Raw genomic sequence first — 19,274 nt, forward strand, 5'->3', positions numbered from 1 at the left:
ATAGAACCTTAAAATATAGTTCTGAGGTGGATCAGTCTCCTCAGTTCCTTACATGCACTCTTAAGCTCAGAAGCTGGTTTTTTTATGGAGATGGAAACTAGGAACCAGAGTTTTTAAAATAATGAAAACTGGGAACAAGATAAAAAACAACAACAAAAATGTCCCCATTTCCTTTTATGTCCATACAGAGTGCTGTGTTTTAAACGACAAATCCCAGGCTGGCTATAAAAGCTGGTTTCTCTGTCCCTGAGCCCCTTTTGTGACTTTCTACCACACTACAGCTTCCATGCTAGCTGTCTCACTCTGTCCCTCCCTCTACTTTTGGTCTGGTGAGACAATCGAATCTTTTCACAGTCGTCTCTTCTCTGGCATTTCGATAGCCCCTGGAGTTCTCGCCTTCAGATGATCCCATCTAACTGAGCCTCTAGGGACAAGCAGCAAGGCAGCCATCCATCTGGCTGGGTGGCCATTCCTGGTTAAAGGAACACGTGCATGAAAAAACTAAACAGTTACCCAGCCTGTCACATCTTTTACAAAGAAGACGAATATAAGAGAGTTATTTTTAAGTCCTTACATTACATCCTTTATGTTAACACTTTGAAAGGAAAACAGACAGATGCTCAATATTCTCTTTCATTGCTAATAACATAGCTGATAACTGAATACAAAAAGATTTTTTTGTAGATGGAGCTCATAGTGTCTTTGGAGTAATTCTTTCCTGATTCTTCTTATTGGAAGTTTCCAATTGAAGCTGTTTCTAACTTTGCCAAAATTGTACATTTGGATTGAAATTTTCTCCACTCGGTGTCTGTCAGGTAGATTTATTTCCCTTTTTACAAACATTTCTGCAAAAAATGATTCAGCCATTTATGTACAAAGCTAACAGAAAAATACTCTTTCCTTGATGCTAAACTATAACAAATTCAGCAGTTACTTTATAAACATTTTAAAGCAAAATCCTGACCTTTTAGCAGAATTTGGTTTTAAGCCAGAGGTGTTTCTGATAGCATCCCAGTGATAAAACTGCTTTTTATCCATTCTGGAAACCACTGAAAAATATCCTTTCACAGCAGCTTGGAAATTTCTGAAGATTTGACAGAACATTCCTCACAGTTTCTGCCTTCCAACTCAGAACTTTGACTTGTCTGAGCAAGTTTCACACCTGGAAAGTGACTGAGGATGGTCCAGAACACAGTTACAAAGATCAAGGAAGGCTCTTCCTGAATTTCAATGCCAGTTAATGTAGTCCATGGGATGTGAACCTGTGAACTAATTAATAGTTTATTTTCCTAGAGCTATAGGTTATTTCTTCATTGCTGCTCAAGTGACACAGAAGTGCAGGAAATATGAAAAAAAAGCATCACAACATCTGAGTCAAGGACAAAAAACAGATGGCAAGAGACAACTGTTGAGGGGAGGAGCAGATTGGGACAAGGAACCTGAGGGAGTGAGAGAAGGTTGAAGATAGGGAGGAGAGTGTAATTAATAAACAAGGAAATGGACTCTGGAAAGAGGAACATAAGGAACATGGAAGTTAGAGCTGTGAAAGCTACACAAGTCATAAATTGTGACCAAAAGACAAGAAGAGTATGAAAGAACAAAATGAGGAAACAAGGCAGGGAGGTAACAGTGGAAAAGTAGGATTTGTACTCAAAGTTTGAAAGAATTAGAGAGGTCTCAGATGTGTAAGGATATAACTTAAACATTTGCAGTGACAGACAGATTGTAATACATTGGACATTGCTAGTCAATATTCACAGAAGATAGAATGGTTTAAGTTCACATCCCAAATCAAGTCCTGGAGAAGAACAAGATACTGAAAACACACTGCTGTACACATTTAATGGAGTCCCATCTTTCTGGGACATGATTTTATGCCTGCTGTCATCTTGCGTTAGGAGAGTTTGTGAAGCAGATTTAAAAATCTAATACATTTTCTTTAATATCTTTATGATTCTCTGTATAATGGGATTTTTTTTCCTGTGCATGTGGGTTTCTTTTTTTCTTTTAAAGCTGGATGTTATACTTTGAAGTACGGGTTAAAATGACAGAATTTTTATGTCAAAACATTGAAAAGTAAGTGATAGCATAAGTTTCCTATTCAGTCTCCTCCTCCATTTTTGGAAGTTGAATTTTTGCTTGTTTGGACACATGAGAAATTCATGTTTGAGCACATAAGAATTGGGAAGAAGACACCAAGAATGTCTGGTTTTGACTTTCTAGAAACCACAATTGTGTTTAGGAAATAGTCTTGCATCTCAGCTCATAACCTTTGAAATTCCCTTGAAATAGATCAATTCACTTCAGTAGCATATGTAAGCATATTGTGGTAGCTGTGATCACAAAACTAGTAAGACATCATCTGCTTTAAAACCCAATAGTTTTGAATGTTGCAGATGGTATCAAGACATTAACAAAGTAGGGTATGTTCCTTGGTATTGGTTATTGGTGCAGCTGTTAAGTTAATGAAGTCAGTATATATTCAGTTTTAATTGTAGACACATTTTATTTGAGCTTTCATAGAACAGCTGTGAAATAAGTGCTATAATTAATGTTCTGTAGGTTACACTAAAACCTGTATATTTGTATATTATTAATTATGTGTTATAACCTTGGTTCAATTGATTTAGTTTTTTGTTCTTAAGATGGAAGATCATCAGATAATTGCACTTTCTTCAGAAAACATTTAGAGGTTTCAAAGTCATCTTTATTTGTGCTTTCACCTGCCAAGTCACCACCAATAAAATTTATTATTAGATGAAATCAATTTATTTTATTAAGTTAATGTCATCTTTACATATCTAGATTTATCAGGTACTCAGCATATTAATACAGGAGTCAAGCAGGCTATTCCAGTTGTACTTGAAGAAATAACCTCATTCCAGCTTTCTTTTGTATTATTTTCACATAGGGTGATCCAGATACACGATTCCCAGTAAACTGTCATATAAAGGATAAGACATCAAAAGCAAAGTCAAATGATGAATCTAATCCTCTTGGAGTGGGGGGTGGCAGGGTAAAGGGGGGTGCAGGTAGGGTAACAAGGTAAACTAGGGAATGTTGATTTGTGCTATTTTAACCGCAGCTGCTAGAAACTCTTGGTTTCAGACATTCATGGTCAAATGCTTCCTTCCTTCTATGGGGTAATGTGGAGGGGAACACAGCAAAGCAGAATTGCCAGCTCTTCTGGGAGACTGACACTAACAGCATAATCTGAGATTTTCTCAGACTCAAGGAAGTGATTTATAAATTTTACTCCTCTCCTGCCCTTTTCCTGTTTTCGTTTGTAAAAGGGTTGTTTGGTATGTTTGTTTTTTTTTGTTTTCAGATGAGTTCACAGATTCAGTTACACACGCCTCACCAAATAAAGACTTGATAATAGTGTCATTCAGGTTTCTTCGGGAGAAGGTTATTCAGCTTTACTTACGCATTGCATTATTTACTGTATAGTCTTGTACATTGAGTAACAATCCACATTTCCTCTTTTTCCTCGTGTCACTCTGAAATGCTCAAGTGACTATTCCCGGAGCCACTGGAGGTCTGAAGACTACAGGAACTTTTGTTCTTCCTAGTACTTCTTTCACAGAGTCACAAATCTTTTGGAACAAAAGATAATGCCATATACTGTCGGATACATAAGCTGCCTATGTCATAACTTCTAGATTCGTGTTACTTTCCTCAACACAAAAATCACCTAGGATTGAAGGCTCCTTTAAAAATAATGCAAAGCTTATTTCACTACTCGTGTAGTTATAGCTGCACTATATTCCTAAGAAGGTTTTCAGTGACAAGGATTCTTCCCACATTAAGCCTCTTTTCTAGTGTATTTCCATTGAACTTATGGAGGGAGGGAAAGAAAAAAAACAAACATTTTTTACTGCAAACTTCGGGCCATGGGAATTCTGCTCCTCATTTCCTTCATTAATACAAAAACACAGAATAAATATTTCCTTTTGCAGCACCTTCCATCTTTGGAAGGCACAATGGTATCCAATTATTTTACAAAGTAAGCTGCAAACCTCTGGTCTATAAGAGCAGAATTCTGTGTACTATTGTTAGATACTTAAACAAAAAATTCTTTTTTTTCTCTAAGTAGCAACATAAATCAGAGGAATCTGGAACTGTTCAACATCTTTGAAAAAAATCAGGCCATTTATATTTAGGTATTTAAATAGGAGTTAGGAAACTAAATTTAGTATCTATTCCTGTTCTGCATTCAGCAGTCATGGACTCTGACCATTCTGTAATTCAGTGGAGGGCAGTGTTTTCATCCTTTGTGCTCATGGCTCTTTGGAGATATGGGTTAGATAGATAGGGGGGTTTATCTTTGTTACTACTGAGTTTCCATTGCTGCTGGAATATTCAGCTATAATTATGGGTTGTTTTTTTATATTCTGTGGTGCTCAGAGAATGTCTCATTCCCCTTTTCTTTTTTTCTCTACTCTGAGGATTATGAATCAGCACATCCCCTAACTAGTTCCCTATCACAACAGCTCATGTTACTACAGAATAGCTGCAATAAACAGATGTGGTCTTCCACTCTTTACTCCTTTGTGCATTTTGCTCCCATGTGCAGTAGGAACTTTGCTCCATGTTTGTAGAAGGTAAAATCAGTCTCCAGGGGACACTAGATCCTTCATGTGCATGTGTTGAAGATCAAGCTGGAAGGAATGAGGAAAATTATGGTTTTGCTTTTCTCAGCATATTAACTAGTAGCTGTATCACAGCATCAAAAGCAATGCACTGTATTTTGTAACAGGTTACCTAGGCATGTCTCTCATAAGTTTAGGAAAGCCAGGAGAAAATAAGAATCTGCAAATCCCTTCTCATCTTTGTTCTGACTCTGGAAATACAAAACTGTATTGCACTTGCACAAAGCATGCACAGAAAAGAGGAACCCTCTCTGATGATCAGTTCATCCTCACTTCTGTCAGTAGCTAGGGATACTGATTTTTAAGAACCTGTTCCTCTAGTTTCATTTTGGGCCAGTTCCTCACAAAACCAGTAACACTCAATGGAGCATCAGTGGATTTGATATAGCGTTAAGGTATTCACATCTGTCACTTCCCTATGTCTCTCCCACAGTCTATGGCTTCTGCAGAGACAAGGGAGCACTCGGCCTGTCCCCTTCTGTCAATAAACGAATTCCACAGCATTGCTGTTTAGCTCTTTGATGATCATTATTTCAGTAGCAACATACTGCCTATACCCGAATATATCAAAATGTATAGGACCCAGACCATTTTATCTTCAACCAGGCAGCAGTGGAAATTTACGCTGGTGTTGTTTAACAAGTAACAGAATGGCCTCATCATCCTTAATGTGCTTGACTAACTGCAGTGCAGCTCTGTCATCTTCTCAGACCACTGCTCAATGAACAATACATTCATTTTACAAGTTTCTCTTACAAAATCAAAATGACCATTGTGACATGCTATAAAGCTGTGATACAAAACATGCTTCATTCTGCTGCATCAAAACTTTTTCAAATAGGTTGACATTCTTCCAGTCTTTATGTTGGACCAGATGTCATCTGTTTGCACTTCCGAAAATTTAAGAGGCTCAAGTCCCCAGAGCTTGTTTGTTTTTTTTTTAATTTTATGCAGCAACTTCTTTCCATTGCTAACGTCTTCAGTTTGTTAATTATCTGCTATAACTGAAAGCTTTCATGGTAGGCTCTGAATCTTCTGATGTTTGCCAAAGGCCTGAAGAATTATGTGTCACGTTTACACATAATTCTGCTTATCCCCCTAGAAAATTTTCTTATAACTCCAATTATACAGCCATGAGGAGTGTATCCAGATGTTCTAGAGGAGGACGAAATATAGTGGTTGCCACTAAAATTATACAGCTGTGTACTAAAACAGGGCCAGTGTACACCTTTCAAAAACTACTATTTTCAAATACTGCCCTCCAGGTACCTGAGAGAACTTCTCATAAACAGAAGGGGAAGAGCAAGGGAAGCTTTCATTATCTCTAAAGATACACCTCCAGTGTTGTTGCAGACACAGATGGGGGGGAGAAATTTTGCAGCTAATTCTTTTCTTCAAAACTCACTCCCTACCTTATATTCTGCAACTGGTTAAGAAAGAACAGTAAAATATCCCAACAGTAATGGTACCACTCAGATAGCTCTCCATGTGGGGAAAAAAAAATACATTATGCCCTGCTTGAAAGAAGAGAGACTGAATGAAAAGAAGTACAAAACAAATCAGGAAAGAGCTCAGAAACAATTCAGACTGAAGATATGCTGCATCTGTTTGCTTGTCCACTGCAGACACTGAGATAGAGAAATTAAGGCTTTATTTCGCTGATAGCCGGACAACTGGACCAGATACGCAAAATGCAGCTGGGTTGGCTTAAAGTCTATAGCAATAATAGTACTGCAACAAAGTACTGTTTATGCTGAATATAACTCACTGTCCATGCACTAAACACTGAACATGCATGCCATAAAACAGCTCACAATCTTACAGTGGTGGACTAGAGCAGGAACTGACCTTGCAAAGGATACACAGAATCAAATGAAATTTTAACCTGTTTAAAAGCTGCGTGCCACTTTCCTTTCAAAGAAAGATAAAACTCATGCTCATACAAATCCACTTAATTCCTGATTTTATTAAAGGAAAAAATACCTCCTTGTAGAAATATTGCTGATGTGAAGTTAAAAAGCAGGAAGCAAACACTAAAAGCTGCCATTCATAAGAAAGATGTACTTTGACAAGGACTTTGAGTAAAAGTGAGCTAAAAGAAAAATAGTGTGTAACCTAGTGTGTATGGCATGGGTGCCTGAAAGTATTTTAAAAAATAACCCTATAAACTTCACAAAGGAAGATGAAGACCATAAAGTCAAGTCTTTATGATTAAAAAAAAAAACAAACTCTGCATTTCTTTTAATTCCATCTCTACCTGTAAAAAAAGTAACCAATGAAAATCACCTCTTCAAAAGTAATGTCACTATTGTCATAAATATCTACAGTATGCAAAAAAAAATTATTAGCAAAAATGCTTGTGGCTTTAGCGTTCACTTTGGAAATATTGAGAAATGGAGCCTCATAAGTTATTAATAAGATCAGAATTAATGCAGTCACTATTCCTGGCTTCTGATTAAATACTGTCTTGTAACCTAGTAACACTAGAAATAATGACCACATGATAATTTTCTGTGAATTGAGTCAATGAAGGGAAGCTTTGATATGTCAAGTTGCAGCATTGCTTGCCCAACAGAAATATGCCTGGAGACCCATCCACAGTTGTGGAGACAATTTTCTTCTGTGTTTGTATGGGATAGTGTATCCAGACAAAATCCGTTTCTAATGATGGGTTCATTCTTGCTCTTCCACTATGATAGTTAAGACAGTGGGAGATGGTGATGAAAGAATGGAAATTTGCAATCTTAGAATAATAAAAAAAGGAATTGAGAGTTTTTTGCAACTCATCCTCACTGACAGTAGTGGACAGAATTCACTGAACGTGATGTTGAGCTGTAAATCCTCTGACAGACTTCCATATATTATACAGGACCACAAAAGTGTATAAAACTGTGTCACTCATCACTAGTATCTTATCTTGCTAGAGGCTTCAATATAAGAGACAAGCAAAAGACACAGAGAAAAAACTTGTATTAGTATTGCCAGTTTAAGACTAGAGTTGTATAAGAAACGCAAACAAATTCCAGAATTAACCCAGAATCGTCTTTCTCCTGAATCTAAACCAAATAAAGGTCAGTTTTTAAAAATTAGTCAGAAACTACCTGGGATAGAAAAAATAAATAAATACAAAGAAAAATTAGTAAAGAAAAATGCACACACATACACACACATATTAGTACGCCACAGAGGTTCAGAAAACATAAACCATTGAAATGGTTTACGCTTTCTGTTGAATCACTGAGGCAGAGAAAAATCACAGAGAATAGGAATAGGAACTATACAATAATTACTCAGTTAATGGGTAAGTTAAAAAAGAGTCCTGACTACTTGTGGAAGGCAAAGGGGAAAAAAGGCAAGGAAAGAAAAGCAGAGACGGCCAGAAAAGTATTAAATGTTATAGCAGAAGTTGCCATTGCCACAGGGGGGGAAAAAAAAAAAGAAGAAGAAAGGAAGGATTAGAAGCAGCCTGGAACCTGAGGACAGCCATTAGGGAGAGGCAAAGAGTGGGAACCCGCTAGATGTATGGATGGATGCGAAGCGGCCGAGGAACGCCTGTCAGGAGGCTGCTGTGGCGGAGCGGCTCCGGCGGGGCTGCGCGGGGCGGGTGCTGCGGGCGCGGCGGGCGGGGAGGGCGCGGGGCGCTCCGCGGGGCCGGGGCGAGGCGGGGCGCTGCCGGCTGCTCAGCGGGGATGCGGCTAAAAGCGGGTGGATGGTGGGGAAGGGAGCGGCGAGGGAAGGGGCTGCCGTAGCCGCGGCATTCCGGCTGCCGGCCGCGTGGTGCTGCCCCGGGTGTGCCTCCAGCCGGAGCAGCCGCGTTGTAAAGAAGGAGAGGGTGCGCTGCGCTGCGCTGCGGGCAGCAGCCGCTGCTCCCGGGCTCCCGGCTCCGGCTGCAGAGCGCGGGGGTAGGGAGGGTCATCACCGCTGGTGAGGAATAAAACGCATTCGAAAAAAAAAAATCTTAAAAAACCAATCCACTTGCACGGAGGATGGGGAAGGGGATGAAAAGGAGAGAAAGGGGTCAGAAAGTGGTGGATGGAAAAAGCTGGTGTCTTGGGTTAGAGGAGCAGGAGATCAGGGGACAGCGCTCGCCAACTCGCCCTCTTGCCTTCACACTCCGAGGCAGAGGAGTGAAGAGGAGAAAACCAGGGAGGAAGGTGGAGAGCAGCAGGAGGAGGAGGAAAGCGAGAGGAGGGGAGTCCTTGCGCGCTTAGGGGTAGGGGCGAGCGGCGGTGTGAGATGGCACTCACATAAACACACATCCATATAATCTATACATCCACACGCGTCCGGGCAGGGGCGGGCAGAGCCTCCGCCGCCCCCCCGGGAGCAGCCGGGGGAGGCGCCTCGGTCCCCCCGCGGGAGGGGGCACGGCGGGGCCGGGAGGGGCTCGCGGGAGCTGCCGGCGCGGATGCCTTCACCTGGGGCTTTCCATCACTGAGCGAGCCGAGGAGGAGAGGCGGTCGGGTCTGGAGAACTACCTCTGGATGGTTTAAAAAAAAAAAAAAAAAGAGAGGAAAAAAAGGGAAAAAACCCAACTCTGCAATCCTCTGCTCCCCCAGGCTCAGCACCATAAGGGACTGCTATATTTGAGGCTGTCAGGAGGATGGGAGAGAGAGGCTGAGAGTCAGGGCGAGAGAGACGGTGCCACAGAAGCGGTAAGTGTCTTTGCCGTTCCCCCAGCCAGGCACTGATTTCCCTGGTTAGACTCTGGAGCGTGTGCAGATTATTTGTTGTAATATCCATCGCAGCATCTCTGTGAGCAGTCTACTGTGAAGCCGGCAACGGTGAGAGATCCCATTTTTGGGCTGCAGGTTTATGTGTTTTGCTTTTTTGTTTTGAATCTTACGTTGAAATTGTTGTCATAATTGAGCAGAAAAGTTGAAGCAGAAATTACCGTGGTCTGCTATATGCTTCCTGTCATTTAACTAGCGAGCAAACTACTGCAGTGAATGAGTTGTGAAGAGAGATGTGAGGCTTTTAGTACCATACATACTCCAGAGAAGGAATGCCTGTTTAAATGTGCTAATTTCTTATGTTTGGGAGAGCTACCATGCTAATGCTCTAGGGTGAATCAGGAAATAACCCAGCATATTGAGTTTATAGTGATCCACTGAAAGTTGTGTTGTTTTGGAGTTTGGAATGATACTTAGCTTTGGGATAAACAGTTATCTCTGGAATTAGAAAAGTACGGTGCCAGGACTCTTCTTTCTCCTTTGCTGACAGGGAGAGGAGATGGAATTACATAAAGATGCACTGATTTTTCCTCTCTGATGTGAGGACAGTTGATAAGACTATGTGGAATGTCTGTGAACTGGCTAGAAGATGAACTGAGAGTTATTGTGACATAGAGCACAACACTGTGTTTTTAAGATTTTTATATCAGAAAAAAAGAAATCCATGACTGTATCTGTGCTTCTTCAGCTGTTTAGTTGCATTCCTGTTAAGCTTAGAAACTTCATAAAACAGAAGTTAGACAAGATAGTGTAATGTGAGTACTTAGGATTTAAGTTTTCTATGTGTTGCAGTATTTCAGAAATGTAGCTTAAAGTTTTTGCAAAGTTCATTTCTTTTTTTTTTTTTTTAAAGTAATGTTTCCTTGAAATGACACAAATTTAGTTGTTATTGGTTTTTTGAAATGAAGGACCCGGTACCAGGTTTTTTTCCTGAGGGGTTACAGCATTCCTCTAGACTTCAGTGAGCTATGGATGAGACCCTGAAGTTTGAAACTACAAATAAATTACATGCTCACTATTAGCCAAAAGCTAAAGGGGGATTCCTGATGATTAAAATTTGAATGACATTTTTCCAATTAATAAAAGTGCCATTAATTCTTGCTGAGTTACAGTACCACTCCTTCAGAAGTACTTTATGGCAATCAATATTAACACAAGATCAGTTTATTCTGATTAATATTATTACAGGAATTATTGAAAGAATTAGCAATAACTGGACCATTACTTTAAAAAGCTATCAAATGCTCTAGTAGAATTTCTAAAAATATTTTTAATAAATTGACTTTAGTTACTATAACACTTACCTACAAAGTTTCAAGTAAAATAAACAAACAAACAAAAAAACCAAAACCCCAGCCTCCTCCCCCCAAAACCCCTTTTCTATCTTGTTGTGAGGGAAAACACAAATGCTTGTTTACTAGTTTGAGGTATGCCAAAAGGAAGACAGAAAACTGAGACATGAACCTGAAGTGTAGTAACTGAGAAATGTTTTATGTAGAGTGGCCTTCTGTTGGGATATACTATGGGAATGTTTAAGAGATGTGGTTAAGAAGGCAAAGTTTTGGAAGACAACAAATATATTAAGGAGAGTGAAGTGTTAAGCACTCTTGAAGGTGATAACAGCTAAGTAGTTTTATAAGTGGACTATTGAACATGCAGCGCTTCTGTTTCATACACTTACAAAGCAAATGCCCATGCAAAAAGTCAGAACTTGCAGAGCATGGCATGAAAGTGTGAAGATAGCTATGGACAGTTTGGAGACAAAGAGTGTAGATTTTTTGTTGGTCAATACGAAGCTGAAGGTCATATTTTGAATTTGAGGTAAAAATGTTGGTAAAAATGTAGGGATCTTAATTTCATTTTACAACAAGGGCAGATGTACTAAGAATGAAAACAGAAAATAAAAACGTCTCACCGGCTGAATTATAGTTGAGAATTTGAAAGAAAGCAGCTTTGAAAATAGGTCTTGAGGAAAAATATTGTAGCAGCTAAGATAAAAGGTGTGATTAAAAGCTCTGCTGTTAGAAAATGATAAAGGGCAACTTTAAGAAATGCATCTCTTGGACGACTGTTAGCAAAGGTTCAGTACAGGAAGGTCATGACTGGCAAATTTGCTTGAGTCCCCTGAATAAGTTGCTGACATGGTGAACTATTGGGGAATCAGTGATATGATTTATGTGAGTTTCAAAAAACATCCAGTTCTGTGCTCCACAAAATATTGATTTGGAAAGTAAATTTTTGAAGGAGTGCTGGAATGAATTCAAACCTGACTTAGACATACGGACCAGAGGGTGTCAGTAAAGGTAAAGAGCTCTGTATGGAAAGAGGAGGTTAAAAGTATGATGCTTTAAGTGACAGTCTGAGATCCAGTTTTCCTTCTTGCTTGTAAAAAGCTGGTATGTTCAAAAGGTCTAGATCTGATTTGCTAGAAATATAGAAAAATCTGTTCCACTGAACAGATTCAACACACTGGAAGTTTTCTGATTAGGTTAATGATAGGAATATTTATTTTAAATAATTAATGCAAGTCTTTACAAAAGACATCATAGAAAGCTGTATGTTAAGAATATACATACCAAGATATTGAGCCATCTGAGGTGATTGGTTTGATGGCATTGAAAAAAAAATAGTTCTTCTGAATGATTTTGCGTTTCTGCTTGTAGCCTGCAACACAGATTTTAGTTCCTCTGAATGCACTGCATAATTTGCCACTGTTGGTCTGCTCCCTCCTTATGCTCCTGCTAAAGCTTCTGCATTGCACTTTCTTTCAGTTGCAGAACAACCTCAATCGTTTGAACAATTTCTTGTACTCTAAAATGCTAAGTAAAATCCACCACAGTTATACTGCATTCTTAATTCCCTGACAATCAATGTGAAATAGACATTTGCTTGCTAATACTATATTGGTAGGCGCTTCCCAGTATATTTTCTTCCTTCTGTGCATGGCTTCTCTGATGCTTTTTTCAGGGTCTGTTACACCCTGGATTACCAACTTCTTAATGTTTTACAAGGGAAAAGTACTCTTTCTGGAACTGATGAAGTCTCTACAGATTCTTATCTCCTGAGCAATTTTGATCAATAACACTTTATTAGGGGATGGGCTTGCAAATTATGAAATTGTTAAAACTTGATAAGATAAAGACATTCTTATTTTGCCTAAAGATTTCAAAGACTCATAATGTGTGTGTATGCATGTATAGATGTGTTTATACACACACATATATACAGAAGAGCAATGATTCTCTGTCTTTGCAAGCTGGAATAGCAGCAACAGTAATATTTTCTAGTTAGTGGAAGGAAATGTAATCTGTTTGTTTTTATAATTAATTTCCTGGCTGATTTATGAAAATATCCCAAAGTGTGTGAACCATAAGAAAATCTGATCTTTGCTTATGAGCTGCTTTCTAAAAGGAAGTTTAGGATGTTTTCTCACTGTATTTCATAAAGGCAACAAGGCAATTCTAAGGTGTTGCAAGAGGATCTGTAATAAGGGGAATACTATGTCAGATGCTGTATGTTATGAATATAATAAAACATTAGAATTACCATCCGTGCTACAGCTGATGTTCTTGATCACATGCTCAAATTTTGTGTATAGTCATCCACTCAGACTAGCTCCTAAGCTTACAGAGCCATCAGGTTATGTCAGAATGATGCATGCTGTCATGGACTAGTTGCACGACCATAGCTCACCTCTTTACATCTCCTTCAGGACCAAACTTACACATCAGTCTTGGGGAAAATTGATAACTCTTCTCCCTTCCTATACCTAGAAATAGAAAATACATCAAACTCTTTCCATCCATCAGAAACCTCTTTTGGGAATTTCCTTTTTCAGTATGCTCTTAAAGGTTTTATTGTAAATGGTGTTAAAACGTGATGCTATCTTTGGAGAACCTTCAGCTCCTGAAACTAAAAGCGGACAAAGTTTGTAGGTAGTTCATTGCAGTTCCTGAGAGGGGTGAAGGATGACAACTTTTCACTCAACATACAGGGACTTGTACACTCACTTCAGCCTCCTTGTGAGTGAAAAATGTTCAGTTTTTAATAGTTAAAGATTTGCTATATATTCAACAGGATTCCTAGCCTTCAAGTAATTTTGATCAAGACTAAATGTACAGCTTTGTAATTGATGTAGGCATAATATCAAACCAGTCTTTTGAGTGTCTTCCCTTACCAAATAGCATCATTTTGCAAGAATTCATGAATCCCATTTTATTTTTGTTGGGTTTATAGTCTTCATCAAGTGCATGGTGGACATTATCCTGTGGCTGTGACATTCCTGCTATAGGTTGTAACGAAGCTGCTATAGTGGTGCATTCAACCAAGAGTAGTGGCTACACAGATGGAAGGGTAAATGGAAAAGGTTGTTTGGTCATAGTCACAGAAGAAGCTGATATAAAAGGATAACCTCCTTATAATATTATTTTGAGAAGACATTCAGGCACTAAACTTGAAGGGTTGTAATTCTTTTTTAGCCATGAATAGACATATCCAGAAGATGTGTTTGCTTCAATGGTCTCCCACAAATGTGCCCTCAAAACTAAATGGTAAATGGTGAACAGATTAACAGAAATTTACATTTAGGAAAGGTGATTAATTATTAACTGTTTAAGAGCACATATGTCATATGCTCTGAAAGATGACCCATTATCCCTGTTAGCTTACTCTGCAGACTTTCATATGCCATCTACTCTTGGTTATTCGCAGATGTCCACATAGACCTGAAGTGTAATGAACAAATCCACACCAAAATGAGTCAACAAAGTCACAGTATATGTTTTACCTCTTCTTCTGTGATGGTTCTCACAGAGAACATTTGCCAAAAGTATTATAGACACTCCAAGAAATTACTGTGGACAGGCTGGAACACTTGGGAGACATTGATCACAGTTGGTCTGACAAAGTCATTCAGCTTTGTCATGTTCATATTACTACAATGTAATCAGGATTATCCATTTAAATTTACATTTATTCTTGTGATGGCTTGGATGGGGGGGCAAGATATACAGAATGGATGAAATAGAAAATACTGCCAATTTCATGAGCTCTCTTGTTACTGTATAGGAATTTTAGTATGCCTAGCACAAAAATGGATTTGAAGGCTTATTAATTTCTTTCCCATAAGCTTTCATTGCCTGGAATATTGTACTACAGCCCTCTTTCTAAACCAAACTAATGAAAACTTTGTCTGTAAAGTGGCACTTTAAAAACCGACCCCCCCCCCCAAGTATAGTTCTGTACCTACTATATAGGTTACTTTGATGTACAGTTCACCAACTGTATATATAAATTTTAGATTTTTCTTTTTTACTGTAATTTGCAGGTACATCTGTTTACATATATATAAAAAAATGCAGATACCACTTTAAAATGCAGTCACCTCAACTGTCTAATTTACATTACAAGTCTATACTAAATATTATTTAGATTAGAACTCTGATTGTCATAGAAGATTTTTTTGTTTTATTATCAAGGCCCTTTATTCCATTATAAACCTTATCATCATCATGGCAACTAGACGTAATAATCATAAATCAAGGTTTTGTTGCACTGAGGGCTGTAAACACAAAATGGTCCCTGAATCTAAGAACCTATGGCTTAACTCAAAGACTTCCTTTTATTTGCTGTTATTTCTGACCTTTGAAGAGCTTATAGCTGAGGGAAGACATCTGTGTTTCACAACCATGCTACCATGATCATGTACAGATTTCTTCAAGATCAGCTCCCACACCAGAAAAAAAGCCTGAGATACTATCTGCAACACTATGACATGTGTAATGATCACACATATATGCTATAAAATGTCTTGAAAGTTTGTCTGAAGACAGTACCAGTAGTCCACAATTGCTTCTGAAATGTGGACTTTTTAGACCCCGTTTCTAAATTAACTTATTCTTCAGGTTACCAAAACCTCATGCAGATCAAAACTTATTAAAAACAATTATATGGACTTTCACATGACATTCTTTTAAAATATAAGTTCTCCTTATTAAAACTTTTTATTTGTTTTGTCAATCCAAATATAATTGATTAAAGAAAACAAATAATTTACTCAGTCTTGTGCCACAACCTTATTCTTTGTTTGGATTTTGACTTTTGCGCATCTGAGGTGATAAAAGGTCCTGATTTCTCAGTCTCATATGTGCAAGATGCTCAAAATGTTCTTACTCCCCTGTAACATATTCAGTGTCATGTATTGTTGCTGCTTACATAAAACTCAGCTCAGGGAAAGTGGGAATAAAGCCATTACTTCTCTGATGTCATAAAGTCTCTCTGATGTATGTGTACACAGCTTTTCAGTTCAGAACCAGTTGTGTAGTATTTCCTCTTTCTGGACTTTGGAAGCTATTTCTTGGACATTGAAATAGCTTCAGACTGAAGAAGACTGACTGTTACATGTTTGAGAAGAGGCATAATTGAAAATGTATTTCAGATCAGAAAACCAGGGAGGATAATTTATTAAGAGGGCCATTAGAATATAAAGATAATTTAGAAAACATGATATATAGCTGAAATGCCTGCAGTCTTGTTTTCCCCCTTGCATATCACAACTGACTGATTGCTGAGATCTAAGTATTTATTTGTCTTATCAATCACTTTGTGCCTGAGTCATTCACTGATGGGCATAATCCTCTGTTTGTGACTTCAAAAGGCATCTCTGGAGGAAATTTGAATGTCATCAGCAACCAATTGAGACATTACTGAAGGCATCAGGTAGGAGGAAGATGTTTGCACAAGGAGCATATTAATCAACAACTGGAGAAAATGAGCAGCATCAAAGCAGTGCAATTCAGTTGAATTTGGATTAAATTCTTGCATATTTTCTACAAAGCAGAAGCAAGACAGACTGATTGATTCAAACCATACAAAACCCAAAGTCCTTCCCTAGAAAATAAATACAGGCTGGGCAAATCAGGAAGCATAAAGTGTAAAGGAGCAATACAGATTCTGTGCTTAAACGGTCATTACTTAATTTCTGCTACCTCTGTAAGTTTTCATTAAGTATCCATAAATTACTATCAGGATTCCTTCTCTGTCAATCTTTGTAAAATAGTTCCTTTGAAGCAGCAAGATTTTAGTTGTAAAGGAATGGAAAGGAATTTGCCAAGGATTTCTTTCAAAGCTTACAAAAATATGTTGAAATTATAAACAATATGTGCATGATTATATAGGATTATAGGATTTCTGAATGAGAATAATATGTGAAAGAGGAATTTATCATAGCTTTTTGTTATTTTGCTTCAGCAGAAAATGATTAGTAGTTTCATATGTCACGTTCTGCATCAAGTAAAAGCTGACATATGAGAAAATACAGTCAGTTGAACATTTGTAATGTTTATTGAAGATAATGTCTATATCAAAACCGGCATGCTAGTTTCATGTGTTATCTAAGATTTCAAAAAAAATAGCAGGCTTTTTTCTGAGGATTGGTTTAAAGTCAAAACAGTGTGGGTCATGAGAAACCTCTCCAAAATCTGTAATGGACACACTTTCTCTTTGGAACATAGAGTAACTGAGAAGCTCAGGGGATCCCAAGAATTTATCTAAAAACTACCTGTAGGTGGTATAATAAGATCTGGAATATTTTGCAGTGGAAAAAAAAAAGACTGTAAATAGCTATATGCAAGGCAGTGGTTTTGGACTTTCTGTTTATTTCTGTTTTATTTCTGGGTTTATAATAGAATTGCAATGATGTAACAGCAAAAAAATACAAAGGTTTACCTTTTATTGAGCCTAACTTTCTTTGAACTGGCTGAGAAAAACTTCATCCATTAACTTGAAAATAAAAATTAAGCAAAACAAAGTCAGCTTCCAGCATCAAGCACAGTAAACATGGGGTTGTTTTACTTCTTTATAATATAGGGCAGATTTTAAAGCACCTAAGAGATATTGCAAGAAATCCTTTTTCATTGTTTAAGAAAACAGACACTTTGGCAGGTTATGGGCAGAAGATCCTATTGCAGGAGAGTTTTATTACTTTCTACTCATTTTTATTTTTACTTTATTACTTACTAGTGTATAGAAATATTATTGGATTCTGTGTCTTTATTTATAATTATTTCTTCTTAGTGTAGTCTGTTTTATTGCGATTTTCCTTTGATTTCCTCATCACCTGAGATTTTCCCACATGTTGGCTGGCATGAAATTAGTTTTCTTAATTTGTATGCTTGGTTTGCCTTTTCTGTAATTTGTATTTTATTGCTAATGTCAGACAAAGAAGGTGATGAGGGAAGTATTGAGAACACAATCTTTCATCAGTTCCCACTGCCACGTATAAAGGCAGCAAATAAATGTATTCCGTTAATGCAGTAAAGTCAGAGTCCTTGTGCCTTGAGATACATTAAAGAGACTCTCTAGCACTCCAAGAACTGCCAAATTAGATGATGCCAAGGGAAAAGAAAGAAAAAAGGAATAAGAAAAAAGCACTTTCACGTAAAATTCACACTACATTTAACAAGCATAAGAGAAAAACACTTATCCAAAGCTGAAAGTACAGGTCACTACAGCTTGTGTTTAAGAGCCAGGCTTTCCACTGAGTGGCTACAAACACAGGCCGGGTAGTGCAGAAATGGCGAGAACCACGCAGTAATGAATCCCCATTTCTCTGCTTGGTGCTGTGTGAGGGGAAGAAGGGGAAAGTCCATATAAATTATTCACCTTTTGTGTCACAGACCTGCACCTGCAAATGGATAATCCCTCTATTAGTGTTGTGGAGGGTCACACAGCACACACACAAAACACTGTTCTGGGTTACTGAGTTTTTTTGATATACTGGGTAGAAGCTGTCACCGAACACCATTGGGAATCAGGTATTGTGCCTATCATCTTGTCAACTCATATTTCTCCTAAAAATACTTTAGTTGCCCATATGAAATGTTCTGGGTATAAAGTAGCTCTTTTATAGGTATATTTCTTCTCACTCAAAGTATGCATTTAAAGAGCATCTTTTTAAATATAATGAAAGCAAGCAGTTAAAATCTATTGGCCTCTAGCACCTGCTGACTGCTATTTTCATTAACAGTTTGTGCATCTCTTTCCTGTGTCTTCTAGATCTCTCTCTTCATTGCCTCAATAGGGTCACATCTTCACATTTTGCCTTGTCATAATTGTGACCAGGCTTTCATGGCTAATCTTTACTCAGAAGGACTCAAAACCATCAAGAGACAAATTCGCTGCTGGCATAAGCAAGTGCAGCAACACTAAATTTGGTGGAATCCTGACTGCTCATTTTAGGATAGTTTCCCTACCTTGAATTTTCCTGCAATCCTCAACCCCTACTGCTCTATGAAGCACATTTTACCACGAGCAGTGACTGAGGAATTCTAGGTTGGATTTTAAATCTGCTACCAAATGTATTCTGGCTATGCTAGTGACAAGCAGAGCTGCACAAAAATTACCCATTTTTGTTCTGTAAGTGTCCATCTGCAGCAATGATGATTTTCTGCCTAAATATTTTATTCTTCTGTGAATGTGCAAAAATATGATTTTTTTTTCCCTCCTGCTGGTTCTGCTGACAAGCAGAACTTTTTCATACAGCTCTATAATTAGGCTCCAGAGCCCTGTGGAGACACACAGCAGAGTGGTAGGCTTTATATTCTGCAACACTCAAAAGCTGCAGTTCACAGACGTGTGCTTATATCTATCCCACCTCTTTGCAAGCTATAACTAGACTCTTCCATTCCCTTTGGATCTGTCCCCCTGTGTCTAACAAAAATGAGAATTTTGAGTGTTTCTAGCCCTAAACTGCAAATCAGCACTCGACCACTGTGTGAATCTTTTGACAGAATGGAATGGAGTTTCAGGTCATCGTGGAAAATACCAGCTAAGGAAACTTGCATTGCTTCAGGTAGTGCAATGAAACTATCAAACTTTATATAAAAACAAT

General features: G+C 38.1%; 1 protein-coding gene across 6 annotated transcripts in view; it reads left to right on the plus strand.

The window, feature by feature from the left end:
* The first annotated feature begins 8,382 nt into the window (after positions 1–8,382).
* CNTN5 (contactin 5) overlaps positions 8,383–19,274 on the plus strand; it is a 619,355-nt gene continuing 608,463 nt past the window's right edge. For 2 of the 6 annotated variants that reach the window (XM_042023750.1, XM_042023754.1), the window contains exon 1: positions 9,001–9,307. The gene's annotated coding sequence lies outside the window, so the exon portion shown is untranslated. Of the gene's footprint in view, positions 8,577–8,694; positions 8,866–8,999; positions 9,308–9,335; positions 9,437–19,274 lie in introns of those variants that run through there. The other 4 variants (XM_042023751.1, XM_042023752.1, XM_042023755.1 and 1 more) reach the window with 4 other exon arrangements.

The sequence above is a fragment of the Corvus kubaryi genome, unplaced genomic scaffold (assembly GCF_017639235.1).
Source record: "Corvus kubaryi isolate FWS band 111438036 unplaced genomic scaffold, C.kubaryi_AGA036_p1.0 37256, whole genome shotgun sequence".
NCBI classification, from domain to species: Eukaryota; Metazoa; Chordata; class Aves; order Passeriformes; family Corvidae; genus Corvus; species Corvus kubaryi.